This window comes from Orycteropus afer, unplaced genomic scaffold (assembly GCF_000298275.1).
Source record: "Orycteropus afer afer isolate SDZICR_OR568_19922 unplaced genomic scaffold, OryAfe1.0 scaffold00613, whole genome shotgun sequence".
Taxonomy (NCBI): domain Eukaryota; kingdom Metazoa; phylum Chordata; class Mammalia; order Tubulidentata; family Orycteropodidae; genus Orycteropus; species Orycteropus afer.
In genome coordinates, this window is record NW_006922200.1 from 721,766 (window position 1) to 730,130 (window position 8,365).

Below are 8,365 nucleotides of genomic sequence, written 5' to 3' on the forward strand. Positions count from 1 at the left end.
GAAGTAGATTGCCCCATCTTCCTTCCAAGGAGTGGCTGGTGGGTTTGAACAGCCAGCCTTCTGGTTAGCAGTCAAGTGCCTTAGGCACTATGCTATCAGAGCTCCCAGTAACCTGTAGATTTCTAACTTTAAACTTAGCTTTGCAGAAATTTGTAGTGCTTTGAAAATAATCTTACCATTTGAAAATCACTTCAAATAAAATTTCCTCCATGTTCAATGAAACATCACATTAAATATTAATCACCAAGTAAAATACTATGTTCCTTTCTTTTTCCTATGATACAGATGAGAAGATGGTTCCAATTACCTTGAGGGTCATTGTTTTATACATTACCTTTCATTCTTGGTTGGCAATAATTTATTCCTTAGCACAAATTTTAAAATTTCTAATTTTTCATAAGATTTATTTTTAGAGGAAAGTTTTGGATTGACTTCACCTTGACTCATTATATAAAAAATTGTCATTCATATTATAACAATATAAATGTTTAGAAACACTTTTTTTCTCAGTAGTATATTCCTTCATATTGAAAACAGTGTTGTTATAAACCTAAAACCACACTACAGGATTGAGATTTGACTAGCTGACAGAATTTCCTCTACTCTGTCCTCACTCGTTCCCTTTCTTGGCTGGTCAGAAAGACCTCTTTGGTAGACAATGGCAAGTTTGACCCACCAGCCTTCTGGTTAGCAATCAAGTGCCTTAGGCACTACGCTACCAGAGCTCCCAAGAGATTACTATATCAATGAATAAATTTTGAGGTGATTCTGACTCAGGGATTCCTCATGTGTTACAGAATAGAATTGCTCTTTAGGATTTTCTTGGCTGACCTAGTTAGCAGCCAAATGTCTTATCCACTACACCATTAGAGCTCCTTAATCTTTTACAGAAGCATATCCCCAGGACTTTCTTTCAAGACATCACTAGGTGGATATAAATTGCCAATTTATGGGTCACTAATTGGTGGCTTTTTTCAATTAGCAATAATCGCGCCTCGGATAAACCTCACTGGCTACGATATTGCATAGTGGCTAAGACACTTGCCTGCTAACCAGACGGCTGGCGGTTCAAACCCACCAGCCACTCCTCGGAAGGAAGGTTGGGCAATCCTACTTCCGTAGTGATACTGCCTCGGAAACCCAAGAAGGGGTCGCTATGAGTCGGGTCCGACTCGACGGCACATAACAACAACAACAACAACAATTGGTGGCAGGGAGCTCTGGTAGCATAGTGCGTAAGGCACTTGACTGCTAACCAGAAGGCTGTTGGTTCAAACCCACCAGCCACTCCTCAGAAGGAAGGTGGGGCAATCTACTTCTGCAGTGATACTGCCTCAGAAACCCAAGGAGGGGTCACTATGAGTCAGGTCCGACTTGGCAGCACATAACAACAACAACAATTGGTGGCAAGCATTTGTGTCACCTTGAGACCTAATCAATAAATGTGAGATGCTTAAACTAAAATATTAATTCTTAATTGTACAAGATAGCTTGATGTTGTATGAACTTTAGAGAGCAAGTTTACGATAATTTGATTATAACAAATGCTCTCTGATTGCTTATTGAGGTTTGGAGGTATCCGAATCATTCCAGAAACTCCTTAAGAATCTTTCTGAAATGATTTTGATATTGACCTGAAAAATGTAATGACCTTTCATCTTTTCTTCATGATTCTCCTCTATTTTTCACAATGAAATGGCTCTCTACGAAGTTTCATCCTTTATGTCAACAGTCAGAATTGTCAATAGGCAATTTATCCAGTGACCAATAAGAAATTGATATAATTTGCATCAGGAGCAATCTAGAACTGAAATAAAGAAAAACACCATGAATGTGAAAAAATTCATAAATATGGATGTTACAGATAAAATTACAGAATCCTCCTTCTTAGACAATTTTAAGAAAGGGAAGTAAGCCTAGGGTAATTTTGGAGAAAAAAATCAATGATGGTTCTTTTATGCTAATCCTTCAGTAAGGGAAAAATAACAATATTAATGCTAATAAAATAATGCATAGTTATAACAAAATATTACTAATTAAAACAATAACAAACAAGGTTTAAAAAATAGGAAAATAGGGAATATGGCTGAAGGATATAATAAATGATCACAACAATCTCTCAATGTAACATGTTTTCGAATATCAATAGAAAATACTTTAAAATAAGATTTTATTGAAAAAGAATTTAGAGAGTAAAGAAAGTAAGTCATTTATTTTAACAGGGACCTTAAATGACTTCTTAGAAAAAACCTTGGTAGATCAATCAGAGTGAGTGCCTTTTGAGTGATTTCTCTATTATTAGTCTTTCAAGGTTAATTTCCACTCCCCACAGTTTATTGCTTTGCCATCTTATTTAAAAAGAAATTAGCTTCACAAAAGCCAAAGTTCTGTGACCTATCTAGCTGCTCATCTGTTTCATGATCCTCTTCTTACAAACAGGTTTGCTTCCTGATATGATGCCAAGGGCATGGACTATTTTCACTATGAAAAATAGCAGTAAAATCTGAAGTATTAGCATGGGCTATTGAGAAGTCAATTCTCAATGTAGTTTCATTCAGATCTGTTGTGTGTGATGGAAGAACATCAATAAATAAGAGTTCTACAAGCTGAAGCTTGTACATGTGGATGGCAAGAGAAAGAGGCTAACATCTGTTGTTTGTGTTTCCAAACATTCTCTCTGACAGAAGAGACAAAATAACAATTAGGTTAATTAAAAAGAAGTCAAAACTGAAACTATTTCAATTCCACAAGTTGATTCAAATTTTTTAAAATACATTTTATTGAAATATAATTTATGTACAGTGAACTACACAAAACTAAAGTGGCATGGATCAGTGCATTTATTTATTTGTTTGTTTGTTTTTCATTGTGTTCTCTCCTCCCTTCCCCTCCCACTCCAGGTAACCAACAAAGAAAGTTTCCTTCCATATATAAACCTTTCCTTGACTTTTTTACAATAATGAACTAATATTGCATTTGTCCCTCCGTGACTAACTTATTTCACTCAGCATGTCCTCCAAGTTCATCAATGATATGCAGTGTTTTGCAGATTGTACATTATTCTTTAGTGTTGCATAGTATTCCATTGTGTATATGTACCTACATAATTTGGTTATTAATTCTTCTGTTGATGGGCACCTAAGTTGTTTCCATCTTTTTGTTATTGTAAGTAATGCTGCAATGAACATGGATGTACATATATATGTTCTTGTCCTGGCTCTCACTTCTTTAGAATATATACCTAGTAATGGGATTGCTGAGGCAAATGGTATTTCTAGCTTTTTAAGGAATCACCATAATGTTTTCCACAGTGGTTGTACTATTTTACAGTTCCACCAGCAGTGTATGAGAGTCCCAGTTTGTCCACATCCTCACCAGCATTTTTTATTTTCTGTCTTGGTGAACTTTGCCATTAGTGTTGGGGTGAGATGGTATCTCATTGTTGTTTTGATTTGCATCTTTCTAATGGCTAATGATCATTAGCATTTCTTCATGTATTTGCTGGCCACCTGAAAATCCTCTTTGGTAAAATGTCTATTCATGTCTTCTGCCCATTTTTTAATTGGATTGTTAAACTTTTTGTGGTTGAGGTGTTGGAGTTTTCTATAAATTTTAGAGATAATCCCTTGTCAGATATGTCATTGCTGAATAACTTTTTCCAATCTGTAGGTTCTCTTTTTTACTCTTGTTTCTTTTTGTGGAGTGTGATGCTCTGTTGTCTCTGAGACATTGTGATGTTTTTGTACTTATACTTAATTGGCGATTGCATGTTGGAATGACTTGTCCATGATTTTTATTTTCTTTATTTTGTTTGGATGTTATGTATGTAAGCAGGGCACTGTGCTTTTCTATTCACTAGTTTGCAGCACTTATACACTCACCACCTGTCTCTTTTCTCATTGACAGCCTCCCATGTATCCCTGCTGTCCTTGGCAAACAGAGCCTATTCTTAGGTCCCTGGAATCTGATGAGAATGCTGTCACTTTAAATATCCAAAATGGCTGCCACTTGTAAACAATAAAAATGGCTGTACCCTCTGGACAACTTAAAGTCCACAGCTCAAGTCATCTCCCTCCTTGCTGTCTCATTTCCTAGTCATAGGCCACCAACACAGTCATCCCTTGAAGCCCTTGGCAACCAGGGCTGATTTTTAGGTCAATTTTCAGGTCCCAAAACCACTTGGAAATATTCAGGCTGTTGGTGTTGTCAAAGTAGCTGACAGTCCGCAGCTCCATCTGTCTCCATAGTCACTGTTTTCTTTCAGTTTTTTCTACTAGTTAGTGCCTAATCCACTTCTGTATACTTGTTTTCAAAGCTCAGAGCTCCAGGATTATCTTCTGTATCTCTGTCAATTAGTTTCTCTTATCTTTGTTGAAGAGGGCCTGTGTAGCTTGTCTGCCTATTCTGTCTGCCACTTTGATTATGTCTGATTCAAATTTTAATACTCACCAGAAAAGTTCCATAAATTTGATTCATAATTCCCAAAATAACTAGAAAAATAAGATACTGAAAAATCAAGCCACAAATAAAAACTATTTTTATATAATGACAAAATCTTTATCAATATTTTACATTCATATCAGAATAAATAGTGAAAAATGAAACCAAATATCTAGATGTCAAAGGTTAAAAATATTTTGTATTTTCAATACTTTTAAAACACCACTTTTCTTCCTAGTGTTATTGATCACAGTAGATTAAATCATCATTGATTCACTTTGTTATATATTGAATGTGGCACAAATGGAATGGAATAAGTAACCATAAAATGAGAGTAATTTTTACTTCTCACATAAAGTGAGTCTATTCAAATTTATCCCCTTTATTTTTATTGCTAGTCACCATATAGTTGTTTCTAAGTTATCAGCTAAAAGAAATTATAATAAAATGAAAATTTCTTCACCATTAAGGAAATACATTATTTTGCCATTTTACCATTTTTCTTGCTGTTGTTTAATTCACATTATTGTAACTAAATGTATTGTTTGTAATTACTAGTGTTCTGGTTACCTAGTGCAACTCTAACAAGACTACTACAAATGGGATGGCTTGAACAAACAGGAGTTTATTCTCTTACAGTTTGGAGGCTTTAAGTCCAATCTCAAAGTGCCAGGCTCTAGTGGCTGGGTGAAAGCCCCTCAGCCTTGGGCTTCAGCTCTCCCTCCAGCTCCCAGCCCACTGAAGCTAGAGGCTTTTCTTCACTCAGACAGCTGCTGGCTGCTGTGGCTGCCAAGCCCAAGGTTGACAAGTAAAAGGGAAAAATCCCAATGTTACCTAACCACACAGTAGGCCATTAATTCAAGTTCATTGTAAGTCTCAAGTTAGGCAGAGCATGGCAGGCTACGGAACAAAAACACAGCTACATGCAGGGTGAAGCATGCCATATGCTAGAGACCATTCCCAAGTCTTCGCCTTATATACCAGAAGTAGATTGCATCCCAAAGGCAGCTACTCAATTGCTTGTGATAGAGCCCACCATGGAGCTGATTGCCAGTCTCCTCACGGGGAATAACTACCACCAGCTGCCCAGCCACTCAACCAGGCCCAGCCAAGTTGACACACAAACATAACTACCACAATTAGCTATGACTGAAATGATACCCCTACCTATATAACACTTCATACAACTTTATTTTCATGGTTTGGCATCCATTATCTTTCTTTTGGTCAGACTGGATGAGGTTTTCACTGGAGGCATATCTCCACACCCTCCTGTTTTGAGCTATCTCCTTGAGTTTGCATGGGCCTCATGCTCAAAAAGAGGGATGATCCTGGTTGGATTAAGTAAATTGGAATTTTCAAGAATATAAACTCTGTGAAAATAAGTAGTTTGTATTACTTGTGTCAGTCAGGGTCCCCACAAGAAGCTACATATCCAAATTAGGAGAATGTAGGAAACTAAATAAAATATGTACATGTGATCCAGTTGTAGGGAAATGAGTAATCCTACTATGTTTTGAGAAACACACATACACACACACACACACATACGTGTGTGTGTTTATGATAGACCCTTACATGCTCAAAATTGTAATGATTCTGGTAGAAATCAGAATAGAATTTCTGGAAGACAGATAATTACAATTACCTCATGCAGTCCAATCAAATCAACTTATCTTGGCATGTTGCTTGAACAATTTCAGAAAGATCAGCACAAGGCCAGTCCCCATGAGGCAGAGGTTAAAGATGTCCCAAATGTACAAACTACCGTACCACTCCATCATTTCAGACATTAACCCCCCTCCTCCTACTAATTTCCCTAGTCTTAGGGTTCTGTATTTTGCTGTAATGCCTCACAGAACTCACAGACACCCAAAGATTCATCTCACGTAGTGGTGGTGGAGGTTGGCAGGCTGGCGAGTCCCAGGTCCCTGAGTAGGTCTGGAGGATCCTCCCAATTCTCAGGGTTTGATGAACTTGGATCAGCAGATCAGATGACGGCTGCTGTCTCAAATCCAGGGGTGAGATGAGGATGAGCCAAGACACAAAACCGGAGCAAGAGAAGGGCAAATCTTCCCAGGAGATTTGTAAGTATACCCTCAAAAAAGGTGGTGATTTGAATTATACCATCCAGCAAGGCAGGACTCAAGATACATTCCACCTGTGCTACCCCAACAGTAATAACCTAGGTGGATGGCTTTAACAATCAGCAGCTCAAGGCAAATCCCATCACAGAGGTGATTGCCAGTCATTATAAGGAACGATTACTACCAACTGCCAGCCAAGTTGACACCTGATCACAACTACCACATCACTCCAAACAGGCATGGATAATGGGATTTACAATACATCACAGAATGGAGGACAATGGCTAGAAGGGCCACATCAAGCAATTCACCACACACGAATTCTATTAATCAAATGAATATTTTATTTCCATGTTGTTCAATATTCATGTTTATCTCTGAAAGGTAAAATGTATCACCGTAATCTACTTTGCCCTGATTGATCATCAAGAAAAAAAAAAAAAAAAACTATTTCTATAAGATATAATTTGGGTATTATACAAGGACCACTCATTGTCATTATTTCATAGGATATTTTTCTGTATTGGTTAAGTCATTACTTTCCTTATTTAACAGAAAAAATAGTTTTAAAAAATGTACATATACATTTCAAAGCACAAACATTGGGATGTTAGCATCAGCTTATCATGGGGTAATCTATAAACCTATTCATGTCTTGGTAATGTTAAATAAATCAAATAAATCAAATATTAGGCTAAGGGTTCATACATTTGAACATGAAGAACATAGCCCTACAACTGTAAAACACATAGGACATCCATCTTTTCTCAGATCATAACATCCTAACAGACTAACATTGCTTCTGTTATTCCCTCTATGATCAAATCATACCTTGTTTTTGTACCAGCATTAATAGGAAAATATCTGTCTCACTGTGGTTTAGAATACCAAAAACAAAAACAAAACAAAAAAAAACCCTCATTACCGTAAAGTCAGATCTGACTCATAGCGACCCCTCCTTGGGTTGCTGAGGCCGTATCACTACAGAAGTAGATTGCCCAACCTCCCTTCCGAGGAGTGGCTGGTAGGATATGTAAATTTGAAAACCTTCCTGAGAATTTCAGCTTTGTGAAAAACAAGGCAAATATAAGGGGTTAATTTTCACCAAATTATTAGACTGCCAGACTGGAAAATCTATTCAGAACAAAACTAAACATTTCAGGAAAATTATTGCTGTAAACTCAAACTAGGCAGCTAATCATTAAATAAGATTTCAAAATCGCTTCATCAGCAGAGGTCTATGTTAATATTCCAATATATATCAGTCACTTAATTTAATGTACTTCAGAGCTAGGTTAGAAACATGGGTTTGAGTTTCATGGTAAAAGGAAAAGTCAATGTCTATCAAGTCTAGCAGATGATTTTTACTTTACATCTTACACACACACACAAAAAGTACCCAAGATATCACAGTGAAAAAAGAAACTCAAGATATTACCATTTTCAAATTTATTTGTCCCCTATTCCCCATATTTCTAGAATTCTTTTTATAATATATTAACTTATCCTCCAAAGAAACGTCTACCATGTTGGAAACACAAAGAAACTAACATATATTGAGTAATACATGTGCCAGTCGGTAATGATTATTATTTTAGATAAATTTACAGAGCTCTCGCACATTGCTACTTATTTTCCATTTCATAATTTAGCTTAATTCTCACAAACAAATAATTTTAAGACAAGAAAATTCATCAACCCCATTTCACAAATGAGAAAACTATTAGTAATTGGTAGGGTTGTGATTTCTATTGACATAATTTGGCATCAGAATCTGTTCTCCTATTGACTCAACTATACAGCTTCTTAGACTCAGTTGCATGTTTTTATATACTTAT

General features: G+C 36.5%; 1 pseudogene; it reads right to left on the reverse strand.

Moving 5' to 3' along the window:
* Positions 1 to 919: 919 nt before the first annotated feature.
* On the reverse strand, positions 920 to 1,039 carry LOC122151608 (annotated as a pseudogene).
* Positions 1,040 to 8,365: the final 7,326 nt, after the last annotated feature.